The sequence below is a fragment of the Capsicum annuum genome, chromosome 7, assembly GCF_002878395.1.
Source record: "Capsicum annuum cultivar UCD-10X-F1 chromosome 7, UCD10Xv1.1, whole genome shotgun sequence".
Taxonomy (NCBI): domain Eukaryota; kingdom Viridiplantae; phylum Streptophyta; class Magnoliopsida; order Solanales; family Solanaceae; genus Capsicum; species Capsicum annuum.
In genome coordinates, this window is record NC_061117.1 from 191741174 (window position 1) to 191757917 (window position 16744).

The window sequence follows — 16744 nt, forward strand, 5'->3', positions numbered from 1 at the left end:
GGAAATTCATATTGAAGTGTATAGCTAACATGAACTTGTTATTTAGATATCATGAAATCATGTAAATATGAAGTTCTAACATACTAGGCATTTTATCAAACACCTTGCATGCATTCTTTAAGGAATAGGTGGATTTCATCAAATTACACATCATGAACAACCAAATTTACATGTTTCCAACTCATATGATATCATGAAATTCAAAGAAACATATAGAGATTCCATCTTGGGAATCACCCAATATCAACAACATGATCATCAACACCCAAAAATATAGAAATCATACTTTATAATGAAAAAGAGGGTTTTTGAGCTTTAGAATGAAAAGGATCCATAAATCAACTCACACATACTATTATATAGCAGAAAAAACAAGCATCAACATGGGTATGATCATATCACCACAATCAACCAAGCTTTTGTATTTTAAAGATTGATTCTTGAACTCCACAGATGAAAGAAATCTGTGGATGAACACTACGCATACCTTGGAAGGGAGGTTCTTGATGATTGATGGAGGAATTTCCTTGAAATTGGATCTTTAAGATTAATTATGCAACCCTAGTTGTTTTTCTCTTTTAGTGCTCTTGGATGATGAGCTTTGAGATGTTAATAGGGTGGTAATGTGTTTAGAAGCTATATATTTCATCAGGTTAAGTTTAGGGATGTGTAAGGAGTGTTAAAAGACTTAATTACCCTCAAAATAACTCAAAAAGGAGTGTTTTTGGCATTGGAACTGACTTAGGTGGTGCGTAACCAATCGCCTATGTTTGGGTTGGGCGGCGCCTAACCAATCGCCTATCCTTACTATCTCTCACAAAAATGGGCATAACTCTTCGCTCGGGTATTGAATTAAGGTAAAATTGATATCGTTGGAAAGTTAATTCAATTATCTACAATTTGGTGGGTAGAAATATGTAGAAATACCATATTAACGTCAAGTTATACTCATTCAAAGATGACCCTTGCAAAATCGAACACTAAAACTTGATGGATTCAAAACTGTTAGCTTGTATTACCTTAAGTGACTCATATGAACATGCTTCATGTATCATAATCTATCTTATCTCTAGGATACTCATTGTAAGTCATGCACTAAAATGATACTCATAGGATAGGAGGTTTCATACGTAGGAAAAATGGTTCATCTCCTTGCTTAGAAACATACGGGGTATTATAATATCTCCCCCTTGGGAACATTCATCCTCGAATGGAAATTAACTGAGGTGGGAGAGATGATAAGATGAAGTAAATACAAGACATACACTATAGAAAAATGGGTTCATGACTGAAATGACTGAAAGATGAGCATAACATACAGAACATGCATATCTGATGCATGGGAAGCTGATTCACGAATATAAGACTGAGGATTCTAATAAAGTGAGTTTTCTCAAAATGAGAATACATATCTGATGCACAACTGAAAGGATGAATCCATGCATATCTGATGCATGATTATATGACTGACATAATACGTGAATGCATGACTGAAAATACTAATAAGCTGATCACATATATCTGATACGTGAATTCATGACTAAACTTACTCATGAACATGAAATGGTAAAGGTATCAAGTTTGAACTGAAAACTGAGCATGGAACTAAATACCAAGTTTGGTACTGAAATATGAACATGAGAACGAGTAAGTTTAAGTAAAACTACTACCTTGAATTGAAAATACAGATCAGAAAAATGAGAACATAACTGAGTCTGGGATGTGGTAGATATACTGAATATCATGATCTGAACTAAATCTTGAAAACATGGCGTACGACTGAAGTTGGAGCTTGAGGGTTATCTTATGAGTACCCTTCTCCAAACTGGATTCATCAAAAGAAAAGAGAGCAGCATGTTTATATCATGAAAGTTTGGAGGTATGATGTATATCCCCCTTGGGACACTATGTCCCTCAAAGAATACTGACTTGGATGAGCTACTGAGGAAAATTGATGCGATGTTCAAAACATCTAGTAATTGAGTCATGACTGAATAACTAGGTTCTGAAACTGAGACATGATATATGAACTGAGCTGAACACGAGTGCATAAATATACTAACTTATCTAATTAACTGAATAACTGATAGCTGAATACTGGATCTGCAAAGCTAAACTGTACTTAGTCTAAATAGCTGGGCTGAGATTTTTGAGTTTTATGCATAGGAGATAAGGACTAACTGAGTAGAATGAGGTATCTGAGCATGGATTCATGAAGTCTGTATTATTTTCTAATATGAGACCAAGCGTATGACATAGCTCTGAGGTATTCTATAAATTAGGGTACTAAAACACTGATAACTGAGTACTGACAACCTGAATGCTATAGTCAAGCATGTCTGGAACTGAACTGAGTTTCAAATCTGGTTACTGAAATGAAGATGACATTATAACTAAGCCTATATCTAGTACAGAAGTACTGAATTCAAGGACTAAACACTAATCACTGAGTGCTGGATACTGAAACTATAATTGAGTTGGCAACTGAGTTTTTGATGGCTACATGCTGGGGACTGACATAAGTCAAGGATCTAAATGTACACTTACACTTTATACTTTCCGAACTTCTAAATACGAACCCTTGCTAGACGTTTACTTGCATATTTATCATGACATTCAAGCCTATCTTCACAACTACAGCCTCGTGCAAAGTAAGTATACAACAATCTTTTCTTATCTAAACAACTGCTCATCACTACACTATTCCATAAGGAGAGCTAACTGGAGGAGTAAATCAGGAGGACCTGAAACATGAATAGATACAAACTAAACTTGACATATGACTGAAAATTGAGGAATAAAATATCAATAGTTTGTATTTACCAATAAATTCTGAACTGAGGATATACATGACATAGTCTAAATGTATCTGATCTGTAGGGGCATAGCATAAGTCATGGAAGCTAAGTATACTGGAAATCATGATATGCATACATGAGTTATGAGCTGCATGACTTGAGTCTAGAGTTTTCTGTACTCGTGGGACATGATTCAAATACTGAGGGAGCTGGAACTGAACCCCTTAAACTGGGAACTGAAGGCGCACATAATTGCATGGAAAGTGTGTGAAAGTAGATTGTTCTCATGGAAAATGACTCATACTGTGGAGTAAAAGGTACTCCTTATGCTGGAAATTGAATTCATACATGATTATAGTTCGTGACCATAGAGCTGTTATGCAATGCCTGAGTGGATTTCGTGATAGCTAAAGTACAAATATTTGTACTAAGAAGAGGATGGGTTGTGAATCGTCTTCCCTTACTATTTTTCTATACATACTGGCACTACTACTGGAATCTTGAGAGTCTGACTTGGTCACTTGATCTACCATCACATACCTACATTCTGTTCAACACCTGCCTATCTTACTAAACACATCATCTAATTCTGTTTCCTCATATACTACTAATATCACATTCACACCTTCATGCTTAATTTTGAGTCAATAAACTTAAGTTTTTAGCTCGTACTGTTCAATCCTACTGATCTAATCCCCATGAATACATAATCTGATCAAATAGAATAATACTATCCCAAATCTACTACTACTAAACTTCTGGGTTCAAGAATGAGTTCTCATGATCATGAATAAAATTTGTACGACCGTGGAACAATAATGAACTGATGGGATACTGTTTGAGTCTGTTGCTAATCTCATAACTGATGGTAGGTACTATCTGAGAAAGCCCTATCTTTAGGACTTTGAACTTCACTGCTTGTATTACCTTGAAAGTAAGGTAAAGTGAACATGAGGGGTGCAGTATGACTCATGTCTTTGAGTCGTATGGACATCATACGAGTTATATACTCAACTCATATCTATTACAGTATATGATAGGTGATATTCTATTTATGTTATGACTTAAACCTTTGAAGTCATAAGGTGATCATACGAGTCATATATGGTAAGTTGTAACCAAGTCATTGGGAGGTGAGATGAGTTCTGTCTAGCTTATGAGAGGTTGAGTGCTAGTCGTATGACTTGTTACAAGTTGTAAGTATGACTCATAGCCTGATTAGTGAGGGATCTAAGAATCAATCCTCATGTTTTGATATCTTTATAAGTTACTTAGACATATATTAAGTCCTCAAATAGCTTATTAAGTCCTTATAAGTCCTCATGAACAAGTCGAAATATCCTTGAGCGATTAAGTGCTTATAAGGAATATAACTATAGTCATATACAAACGAGTATAAATTTTGTTCTACTAAATATTTTTGATATCACAACCACCAATAGATATATAACTGAATTATTTTTCCAACTATAACAATTTTTTCTTAATCCGATGTCGGGGTGAAAAGTTCTAGCTAAATTACTGAAGCACTGTCAAAGCTGCCAGTAGGGTACGACTCAAGGTATGACTCATACCCAGAACATACAAGTTGCCAGTAGAAGTCGTACCCACAATAGTAGAGGTCAAAATTTGGGTTCCTGGTGATGACTCAAGGTATGAATCGAACACAGAACATACAAATCATACCCAAACACATCGGGACAGCTTCCAAACGATTTCCAGAAGATTTCAAAGAGGGTTTTATTGGTCTTTTCTCTCCTTATAACTTCCAAACCACGACATTTAACCCCAAGGGGCATTTTTTCCCTCTCTTTTCCATTAATTAAACAGCACAAAATCCCTATTTCTATTCTCAAGAATAATATTAGGGTTTTTTCTCAAGATCATCTCCCAATTCTCAAAGGTAAGTTTACTTCACCATGCCAAGAACTTTAAGGTATGTGGGGTATTCATCAATGGGTTACTTCCACTCATTAAGCCCGAAAACCCTCTTGTAGTTTTAAAAGTATGAATTTTATTCTACTTTATGGAATTATCCTTACAGTTTATGAATCAAATACATGAACTTCTTATTAAATCAAATTCAAGTCATGTCAATATGTGTTCCCATGTTATTCAAGTCACTTCATGTTTGAATTTCAATTTCCCTTATCTTTTCCCCTTAATTTCGTGATATCCTCACATTATGAATTAAATCATGTAAATATGTTGTTTTTTCCATGTTTAACATACCCTCATGTTTAAATTCATGTAGTCTAATAATTATTTAAATTTACTATCTTTTTGGTCTCTGAATTATGACTTCCTCCTATTGTTTAAATATTGTTACCATATTTTAGTAATTATTCAGTACTGGCGAGTTATGGACACCCAATACCTCCGTATTTTATTACATGATTTTCGTTTCCCAGAAATAAGTCAGTCAGGCCATGATTTTATTACCAAATTCAGAATATCATATTTATGCTAAGCATTTACAAGTACCGAACCATATCATGTTAAATAACTAATAATACCAAAGTCTATCAGTTGGGAGTAACACTTAGCATCGAGTGATTGCAGGGAAGACGTCTCCCCCATCAGTTTAGGCAGAGTTGTTAGTAGCACTCTCAAAATTCCAAAACTCCATTGCCGACATAGGATATATGGGGTCACCCATCAGTTTAGGCTTGACTTCCTCTCAGGGGTCACCCTTCAGTTTAGGATTGACACTGTGGTTCTTTAGGATAATAGATTATTGGATACACACAACAATATATTAGTACTCGTGGCAAGGTACTAACACGCTTCCAACTGGGGTTATAGGTTGGACCCTAATTAGCTCAAATTGGGGCATGTCGATTACATGTGAGCTCCCATAGTCTTAGTGAATTATTCAGAATAGATCAACTCAGGATTGCATGACCAACTATACAAACTTTAGTTTTTCAGTTATGTTATAATAGGGATTTAGTCACTCAGATTTACAGCTTATTTTAGTACATATTTATACTTGGTCTTGCATTCTCAGTGTTGCATGTTCATGCATTTATGTTCATTTGCCATATGTTTTTCAGTTAGTCCTTACCTCACATACCAGTACATTCAAGTACTGACCACATACTCTTCTCTTGCGCTACGTTGTCTTATAACATAGGTTCGAACACTCAGTTTCCCAACCATTCTTAAACAACCCAGTATCACCATACAATAGTAGTGGTGAGTCCTCTTCCATCGAAGACATGACATATTTTACCATTATTTTAGCATCTATTTATGTTATGTCAATCAGAGTTAGTTGGGGGTTTGTCCCATCAACTCCTTATGGTTCTTAGAGTTTTTTAAATAGTCAGACAGTCACTCAGTTTTAAGTTATTATTAGTCATTTCAGACAAATAATTTAGTTTTTAGTATTTTATCAGATACTTTAGACATGTCTTTTATATATTTCAATATTCAAATTAACCGTACCTCATGGGTTTATTTTCTGTGTACGTTGTTTTACCTTTATTTCAACCAGTTCTCATAGCAGGTAATAGACCATAGGTTCACTTGGGGTCACATGTGGCCTTAAGCACCGTGTTGCGACGAGGGGGTAGCCTCGGGTCGTGACAAAACTTGGTATCAGAGCTAGGTTTTAAAGTTTCCTATGGTGTCTGAAATCTGCGTTGAGTAGAGTCTTTTGCATACATGTGAAGTGCGCTACACTTGTGGACAAAAGGCTACGAGACGTTTTTAGAAAATTCCCTTCTTTCAGTAGTCATGTCGTGTGAAAGAGCATGAGCTTATTGAATTCCTATTTCTAACTCATCATTCATTCTATTTACAGAAAATGACTCCTAGAAAAACAATAAAAGAAGGAACATGGATCAACCCGCACCACTACCTGTCAAAAGATCCCCTGAACGACCATGTTTTTCACGTTGAGTTTAGGGACGCTTTCATAGCCTTGGCCCATTTTGTAGCTGCTTAGAACAATCAGCAGGTTCTTGCTCTAGTCAATCCGATGATGAATATAGCTGCGTCTAGGATTTAAAACTTCACCCGAATGAATACCCTTTTGTTTTCTGGATCCAAGTCTGAGGAGAATCCGTAAGAGTTTTTGGATGGAGTGTAAAAAGTGACAGACATCATGGGTGTCACTTCGAGTGAGGATGCGGACTTAGCTGCTTACCTATTGTAGGGAGTGGCTCACACTTGGATCAAGTAGTGGAAGGAGGACAGGGGTGTTGAGGTAGGGCCTTGATAAGAGCAAAGTATCCAAATAAATTTAAATTAATTAATTAATTTTTATTACTAATATTCTCTATTTTTGTTTGTAGGAATACTATACTTATTAAAAATGACACCCAAGGAGAAGATTGGTTAGAAGAGAGAAAATGAGACTATTACTATAACCAATCGCCAACTTGAGAATCAAGATCTTGAAAGATAGAAAAAAGAGAACAAAGAACCTAAAAAGAGTAAGTAGTCATGCTGTGACCCGCCATTTTAAAACAAAAAGAAAAATAAAAGGAAAAGGAAGAAAGTGCAAGGAACTTTCACAAGTTTGGCAAAAGTGGAAAGCTTAGGAATGATTTTCTTTGCAACAGTTCAGGTTGCATTTCAAAACTTACCAAAAAAAAGAAAGATTATTTACATTTGTGCCAAGAAAAAAATCTATAAAATCATCTTTCATCAAGCAGCTCAAAAAAAAGAGGAGAGGGAGACCAATATATTCATTTCTTTTAAAGCTCTTTACCTACTATTTCTTTAGCTCTGTATATTAAAAATAATTATAAGCTCTTTCTTTTAATTAAATAGCAGAACTATTCTTCGTGAATATTTCTTCTATTATTTTAGTTAATGGAGAAGAATATTTTTGTTAGTAGCATCAACTTTAACATGGAGTAATTTTCTTATGTGTTGGAGAAATGATGGATCTTGATATTTCCATATAATAGTAAGTTTTATTTCTATCCATTTTGTACTTCATATTAATGAATTATTTATTCTATAATCGATAGAGGTGGAAGAAGTAATACTATTAATTGAACTATTGGTAGATTGATAAGGTTAAGTGGTAGAGAAATTGGGGACTACTTGAGTTTTTTCACTCTTCAATTTACTAAATTCTCTATTTTTCTTTTTCTTTGTTCCGATTTACTCACGCCTCCTATAAACTTGAATGAAAATTGGAATTTTAATCATATTTAATATATACTACTCTCCTCCCAAACATTACAATCCCAATATTCTCCTTGAACATTCATCAGTAAAGGCAGCATCGTCACCGGTGATAGGTAAGGATAAACCCCTCTCTCTCCCCCTCTCCCTCTCCCCTTCTCTCTTCCCTCTCTCACCTCTCCCTCTACTTTTTTCATCAGCACTCTCCTTCCCTTACTTTTTAAGGCTGTCCCATCACTGCTATCACCGGCAGGAGCGACTCCAGCGAAGGTGCAAGTGGTACGAAGGCAGATGGTGGTAGGAAGACGCTCTGGTGTAAACTCCGACGACAACTCCAGGACGTATCAATGGCCTTTTTTGGCGACTTTAGTCAGGCAACTATTTTTCAACACCAAAATTTTCAGAAACCAGCAGCCTGCAGGCATACCGGTGACATCTTTACCTTGATCTTTATTTAACGCCTACAGTTTAGGTTTCTTTGCACTATTATTGTTTCTTGTTTCATTCTGTTTCTTATCCCCAGTTTATTGGAATTATATTGGTGATTGGTTGCTAGGCGTGACTGTTTATTGTTTATTATTTCCTGTTATGTTGCTCTAGCTACTTGGCCGAATAGTGTTCTTTGTGCGTGCCTTCTCTTATTATTTGCGCGTGGTTACTTTGTTTGGATTTTGCACTGCCTGTAAGTTGTTTGAGATATTTTGTTTTTTAATTGGGTGTCTGGTACCTTTTGTTCTTAAAATTTGGTTGTACTTTATACTTTGCATGTACCTGTACTATTTTCGCTATTTTGAGACTTTTCTGTTGCTTTTGTTGACTAGTGGATGGGGTGGTAAATAATGGAATAAGGTCATGTCCTGGGGGGTTGGGAGTGGGTTTGGGGTAAGGTGTTGGGTTTAATTTGATATACAGAGGGCATAGTAATAGAAGACGGGATTGAAGAGTTGATAGGTTAAGGGTAGGGTCGTGGAACATAGGGTCCCTTTAGGGTAAGTCAATAAAACTGGTTAAGATTCTCAAGAAGAAAAGGATCAATATTGTGTGTGTCCAGGAGACCAAATAGGTAGGTTCTAAGGCTAGAGATGTGGATGGGTAGAAGTTGTAGTACTCGGTTAGTGATAGGCGCAGGAATAGAGTAGGTATATTAGTAGACGAAGAGCTTAGAGGCCAGGTAGTGGAAGTTAATAAGGTTAGTGATAGGGTGATGACTATTAAGTTGGTCATTGGGGGGGTTTTGTTGTGCATCTGTAGTGCTTACGCACCATAGGTAGGCCTAGATGAGGAGGAGAAGAGGAGATTTTAGGAGTTTTTGGAAGAGGTGGTTCGAGGCGTGCCTAGCTCGTAGAAGATTTTCATAGGAGGGGAATTTAATAGGCACATTGGGTCAGTGCCATTAGGTTATAAGGATGTGCATAGAGGCTTTGGTTTTGGGGTTGGGAATGATGAGGGAGCTTCTCTTTTGGATTTTGCGAGGGCCTTTAGGTTGGTGGTGGTGAATTCCATCTTTTCGAAGAAGGAGGATCACCTAGTTACTTTTTGTAGTAGGCTAGCTAAGACCCAAATTGACTTTTTGCTGCTTAGGAAGGAGGACAGAGTTTTATGTAAGGATTGTAACATTTTCCTAAATGGGAATCTTGTGATCCAACATAAACTTTTGGTGATGGATTTGGTTATTAAAAGAGGCAAGAAGATGAGGGGTGGGGAGGGTCGGCATAGAGTTGGTGAGGTAGCTTGACTTCGGCCAGTGCTTTGGAGATAGGAGAGAAGTTTGAAGGGATGGAGGTATGGGAGTGTAGGGGGGACGTGGATAGTATGTGGGATAGGGCAGCAAGTTGCATCAAGGATACTGCTAGAAAGGTTTTGGGTGTTTCAAAAGGATGGTCTGGCCGGCATCGGGGGGACTGGTGGTGGAATGAAAAAAAGAAAAAGGTGGAGATGAAGAAGGTGGCGTACGTTAAGTTGGTTGAGAGTAAAGATTAAAAGGAGAAGCGGGTGAGCAGGAAGGAGTACAAGTTAGCTAAGGGGTTAAAGGAGAAATACGAGGAAAAGAGGTTGTTTAGGCTTGCCAAGGTTAGGGAACGAAAGGGTTGGGATCTAGACCAAGTGAAGTGCATTAAGGGAGAGGATGGAAGAGTTTTGGTAGAAGATGCTCTTATTAAGAAAAGATGGCAGTCGTATTTTCATAGGCTCTTGAATGATGAGGGGGAAAGAGGTGTTATGTTGGGGGATTTGGAGCACTCCAGGGAGTGTCGCGATTTTGGCTTTTGTCGATTTTTTAGGTAGAGGAGGTTAGCGAGGCTATTCGTAAGATGCAAAGGGGCAGGGCGATGGGGCCCGATGATATTCTAGTAGATTTTTGGAAGTTTTCTTATGGGGTAGCGTTGAGGTGGTTGACCAACTTGTTTAACATTATTTTCAAGTCTGCTAAGATGCCTGAGGCATGGAGATGGAGCACGATGATCCCTTTATATAAGAACAAGGGTGATATCCAGAGTTGCAATAATTATTGGGGTACTATGTTATTGAGTCACACCATGAAAATTTTGGAGAGGGTGGTGGAACAGAGGTTAAAGAAGATTGTGTCTATTTTGGAAAATCAATTTGGTTTTATGCTTGGTCTCTCCACGACTGAGGCAATTCACCTAGTACGAAGACTGGTAGAGCAGTATAGAGAGATGAAGAGGGATCTTCACTTGGTGTTTATTGACTTGGAAAAGGCGTATGACAAGGTCCCTAGGGAGGTTCTCTGAAGATGTTTGGAGGCGAGAGGGGTTCCTGTGGCCTACATCAGAGCGATTAAGAACATGTATGAGGGGGCAAAGACTCGGGTAAGGACAGTGGGAGGAGATTCCAAGTATTTCCCAGTCTTGACTGGGTTGCACTAGGGATCGACTCTTAGTCTATTTCTTTTTGTCATGGTGATGGATATGTTGACGAGAAGAATACAAGGTAAGGTTCCTTGGTGTATGATTTATGTGGATGATATAGTTTTGATTGATGAGTCACGATAAGATGTTAATAATAAGCTAGAGGTTTGGTGACAAACCTTGAAGTCTAAAGGTTTTCGGTTGAGTAGGACTAAGATGGAGTGCTTGGAGTTCAAGTTTAGTGACTTAAGGAAAGAGGAGGAGGTAGTAGTGAAGTTAGATTCCCAGGCAGTTTGCAAGAGGGATAGTTTTAAGTATCTTGGGTCTACGATTCAGGGGAATAGAGAGATAGATAAGGATGTCTCTCACCGTATTAGGGCAAGTTGGATGAAATAGAGGCTTGCTTCGAGAATTTTATGCAATAAGAAAGTGCTCCCTAAGATGAAAGGCATATTCTATAGAGTTGTAATCTGGCCGACTATGTTATATGGAGTGGAGTGTTAGCCGGTTAAGAATTCTCATATCCAGAATTTGAAGGTGGCAAAAATGAGGATGTTGCGTTGGATGTGTGGTTTTACAAGGGCTGACAGGGTTACGAATGAGATTATTTGGGAGAAGGTGGGAGTGGTTTTGGTGGATGATAAAATGCGGAAAGTTAGGTTGAGATGGTTTGTCCATGTGATGAGAAGAGGCACGGATGCCCCGGTTCGTAGGTATGAGAGGTTGGCCTTGGATGGTTTCAAGAGGGGTAGGGGTAGACCAAAGAAATACTGGAGGGAAGTGATTAAATATGACATGGAGCAGTTACAGCTAACTGAGGACATGACCCAGGATAGGAAGGTATGGAGGAAAAATATTAGGATAGAGGCCTAAGGTATGTGGTTGAGTCGTAGGCATTAGGTAGGAGGGCTTTGGTGTCCTTGTTTGGCAGTGTTCAATATTTTTGGTGGATGTCATATCGAAGTTATTTTATCATGTTCCATGCATTTGATGTTTTTTCTATATATACTGTCATTTGTCTTGAGCTGGAGGTCTATTGGAAACAGCCTCTCTACTTCTTTAGAGGTAGTGGTATGGACTGCGTACAGTCTACCCTCCCCAGACCCCACGTCAAAGTTCTATGGTAAAATCAGTCTGTTGAGGGTGCTACTTGGAAAACAGAAGCAGACATGCATACCAAGTATCCTCATCTCTTCTCCACGAACTCAGATTCAGCCAAAGGTAACAGTCTTCCTTAATTCAATGCTTTTCCAATCTCAGATTCATCCATATAGTTATCTTCATGTAAATTCACGCATTCGCGGATTAGCTCAGTCGCTCAGTGTGTTTTAGATTCAGTGATGCAGTTTGTTTCAGTTGTGCATGCCAGCATATAGCCTTAGTTCCTTAGTACCTTCATTTTAATTAGTCTCATTCAAGGATAAATATTCCCAAGAGGGAGATATTATAATACCCTTTACTTTCTTAGCTCAGCTCATCCCTTAGTAATGTACCTATAGAACTTAGAACCCAAAAATGACTCACTGTAAACTTCGAGAATTTGTAAGTTGACCTTTAGGGCTCTGAGTTAATGATTTTTGAGTTGAATTACATTCAGGGGTGTAATTAGTATGACTCGGGTAAGTTTTGGATTTTTCAGACAAGGTTTGGATTGCATTCGGACTGGCAAGGTGGCAGCTCACCGTGATTAGGCCGCGTCGCGTGAGTATAATGATAAGAAGGCCACTACATCGTGGTGGAGATCAAATCAATAATGGTCAGTTTCCAAAGAGCCATAGCGATTTCACCACGTCGCAGTGGATTTTGCGATGAAGGGCTCACCACATTGCGGTGATGCTTAAATCAGCATTTGTTAGAAAATAGTGAGTCATCGCGATTCTATCGCATTGCGGTGGGTATCACGATGACCCACTCACCGCATCATGGTGAGGCCTTAAACAACACTCCAGTTTTGAACTTAAACTTCCAAAGGGCAACTTAGTCTTTTTCCAAACCCCCAAATCATAAAAAACAAAGGATTAAACTTATTCTAAGCATCTTATACCCATTATTCATCAAATTGTTCTCCAAGAAAACCCTAGGCTTCAACATTCAACTTCAAGATAATCCAAGATTTCACCATTCTTTTTCAAAGATAATCCAAAATTCAAGGTTCCCAATTTAAAAACTCTCAAGAAATAATCTTCAAGAGCATCAATAGGAATTCAAAGTCAAGTTTCTTCATCTATTTCATCAATTAAGGTATGTAGGGTTATGAACAAGGGTAATTCTTTAATTCTTGTGCCCAAAATTAGTTTTGAAGTTGATTTTTATATGAATTTACATGAGATTCAAATTAGGGTTCATACCCATATTGCTATTTGCAAGATTATGAGATTACAAGTGATTTAGATGTTGAATTGCATGTTTACTTTCTTATTTTCATGCATATGATATAAATTTCTAGATTTCAAATTGAATTATCATTATTCTCATTATCAAGCATGAACTTTATGATGATTTGACAAGAATTTGATGCATGGGTTATTAAACCCTAGTTTGTATGTTGATATTTCAAGAATGACTATGCTTTAAGCATCCCATGATTAGTTATTTTCATATATTAATAAAGATTTGATCTTTTGATCTCAGCTTAGACATGGAATCCACTTTATAGTTTTAATTACACTTTAAAATAATAGATATACAGTTGGTTTTCATTTTAAACCATTATACTAGTTTTTAAAGTAGATTTCCTATAGAATGAGCACACAAATTAAATAGAGTAGTATTAGCACCAAGTTGGGTATGTTCACATGCCCTACAACTATGATCCACTGTAGGTACAGATTATCAGATTATTCTTATTTCTATATGGATGACAGTTACAGATGTGATCACTTAGGTAAGCTTATACTCCTTGGCAAGAGTATTACACCTCTCCTCAATGTGAGGTTTTCCCATAAGGGAACTAGACGTTGGACACCATATTAGCTCACATAATTTATGTCGATTAGAAGAACCTCCCTTACAAAAATCTTTTAAAGGAATTCTCTATAGTCTATAGAAAAAAATAACAGAAAAAGAATTTAGAACTAAATGTAAAGGCTCACAACTTTATTCAGATATTGCTTTATAAAAAAACATTAGCTACATATTTTAGTTTTCAGATATCAGATATAAAAGTGAGTCCTTTCTACGCTTAGACAGCTTAATTTTTAGACAGAACACTACTACGGCTTTCAGAAACTATATGCTATGACTCACTAGATTTATACAGTATGTTTTGCTACTCATTATCATGCTTCTCAATTTTCAGTTATTCAAGCTTATGTGAGTCATCTATATTTAGCATGCATTATTTTACAAATTATGATGATGTTGAGACATTGTTTTACTTATGTATTCACCCCTATATACTCAGTACAATCTAGAAGTGCTGATCCATATATACATCTATGTGCTATATTATCTTATAATGTAGGTTCAGGTGCTCTGTTTCAGCAACGTGAGTGTTTTTTAGCATCTCTATCTGCATCCCAACAGTTGGTGAGTCCTCATACTTCGGTGACCTGGTCCTTCAGTTTTTCAGCTTATTAGTATAGATGATTTAGTATTTTCATACAGTTCAAGTTAGCTGGGGGTTTGTCCCAGTTACTCCCTAGTTATTTGTAGTAGAGCCTTGTCAGACTGCTAGATATGATTTAGATTTCCAGTATTGATTGATCAGACTCTTAAGTCTAGTATTTTTAGATATTATATTCAGATAATTTTAGTTAGGTCAGACAGAATTCTGCATCTTAGCTTTGATTATATATCTTTATTTCCTTTATTTTGAGATTCAGATTTAGTAGAAGACAGATAGGGTTAGCTTAAGGCTACTCATAGTCTTGAGCATCGTGTGACATCTTGAGACCCATTTTCAGGGAGTTACAATAAGACAACCTTATTGAACAAGGATATGGACATCGCTAGACTTGTGGTGTATATGCAACAGGTGGAGGGAGAAAAGAAGAAGTAAGTGGAGATAAATGAGAGGCAGAATAAGAAATTTTAGTATTTGAGTTAGGGTGGAGGTCAGTAGTAGAGTGGTAGATATGGTGGGAAGTGGTCTAAGAAGAAGTGAGGCAACTCTAACTCCTACTCTACGACTAGTGTTCCCTATTTGAAACCGTCAGGTAACCGTTGTTCTCAGTATGATAGTGGGTTAAGAGCACCAAGAGCAAAGTCACGGGCTATTAAGGCTTAGTTCGCTCTGTTATATCCCCCTTGCAGATTTTATGGTCAGGTGCACTGTGGGTTCTGCGAAAAATAGAGTAACAAATGCTTCAAGTATGGTTAAATTGGTCATCTGCAAAGGTGTTGTCCTTCTAAGGTCACTTGTGGGGTGAATAAGATTTATGTTTCTACTTTATCTGCTCCTGCACCAAAGGGTGATACTTCTACTTCTGGCTCCGGCATGGGTCAGAACCGTCTGTATGCTCTTACCACTTGCCAGGATTTTGAGGCATCCACCAATGTTATTACTAGTATTCTTAAACTCTTTTCTCATGATGTGTACTATCTACTTGATCTCGAGTTTACATTCTCTTATATGACCCTTATGTGGGTATTTAATTTTGTTTTGATTCTAAGTTCATTCCCGGTCCTTTTTCTGTGTCCACCCCGGTGGATGAATCCTTTCTGGCTAGAAATTTTTATAGGGGTTGTGTGATGTTTGTTCATGTAATAGCCCGAATGTTTCTAAGCTAGGAAGTGAATAAGTATTACTACGTATGAAATCTCCTATCCTGTGATTCATACTTGAATACATGACTTACAATGAATATGCTAGTGATATGATAGCTTATGATGCATTAAGCATATTCATATGAGTCACTTAAGGTAATACAAGCTAAGAGTTTTTGAATCCATCAAGTTTTAGTGTTTGATTTTGCAAGAGTCATCTTTGAATGAGTATAACTCAATGTTAATGTGGAATTTTTGCTGATTTAGACCTACTAAATTGTAGAGAATCTAATTAGCTTTCCAACGATACCAATTTCGCCTTAATCCAATACCCGAGCAAAAAGTTATGCTCATTTTCGTGAGAGACAGTAAGGATAGGAGATTGGTTAGGCGCCGCCCAACCCAAGCATAGGCGATTGGTCAGGCGCCACCGAACCTAGTTTAGCCAATCACTTGGGTGCCGCCTAAGTCAGTTCCAGGTGCCAAAAACACTCTGTTTTGAATTATTTTAAGGGTAATTAAGTCTTTTAACACTCCTTACACGTCCCTAAACTTAACCCTATGAAATATATAGCTTCTAAACACATTACAACCCTATTGTCATCTCAAAGCTCATCATCCAAGGGCACTAAAAGAGAAAAACAACTAGGGTTGCGTAAACAACTAGGGTTGCGTAACTAAGCTTGAAGATCTGATTTTAAGGAAATTCCTCCGTCAATCATCAAAAATCTTCCTTCTAAGGTATGCGTGAGTTGATTTATGGATCCCTTTCATCCATAAAGCTCAAAAACCCTCTTTTTCATTATAAAGTATGATTTCTATATTGTTGGGTATTGATGATCATGTTGTTGATATTGGGTGGTTCCCAAGATGGAATATTTATATGTTTCTTTGAATTTCATGATATCATATGAGTTGGAAACATGTAAATTTGGTTGTTCATGATGTATAATTTGATGATTTCACCTATTCTTAAGATATGCATGTATGGTGTTTGATAGAATACCTAAGAAACTAGAAATCATGCAATATAGCTAAATTGTGACTAAGTGAAGGATTCATGATATGCCCTTACGTTCCAATGACTTCTATGTTGATAATGTTCCTTGTAAATGTTGTTGGAATATTCATGAACTATTCTTATGAGATTATGCTATGTTTACTTGCAAATCCTACTTATGAACAAGATGTATGATAACCATGCAATCCACATGAACTTCCATGCTA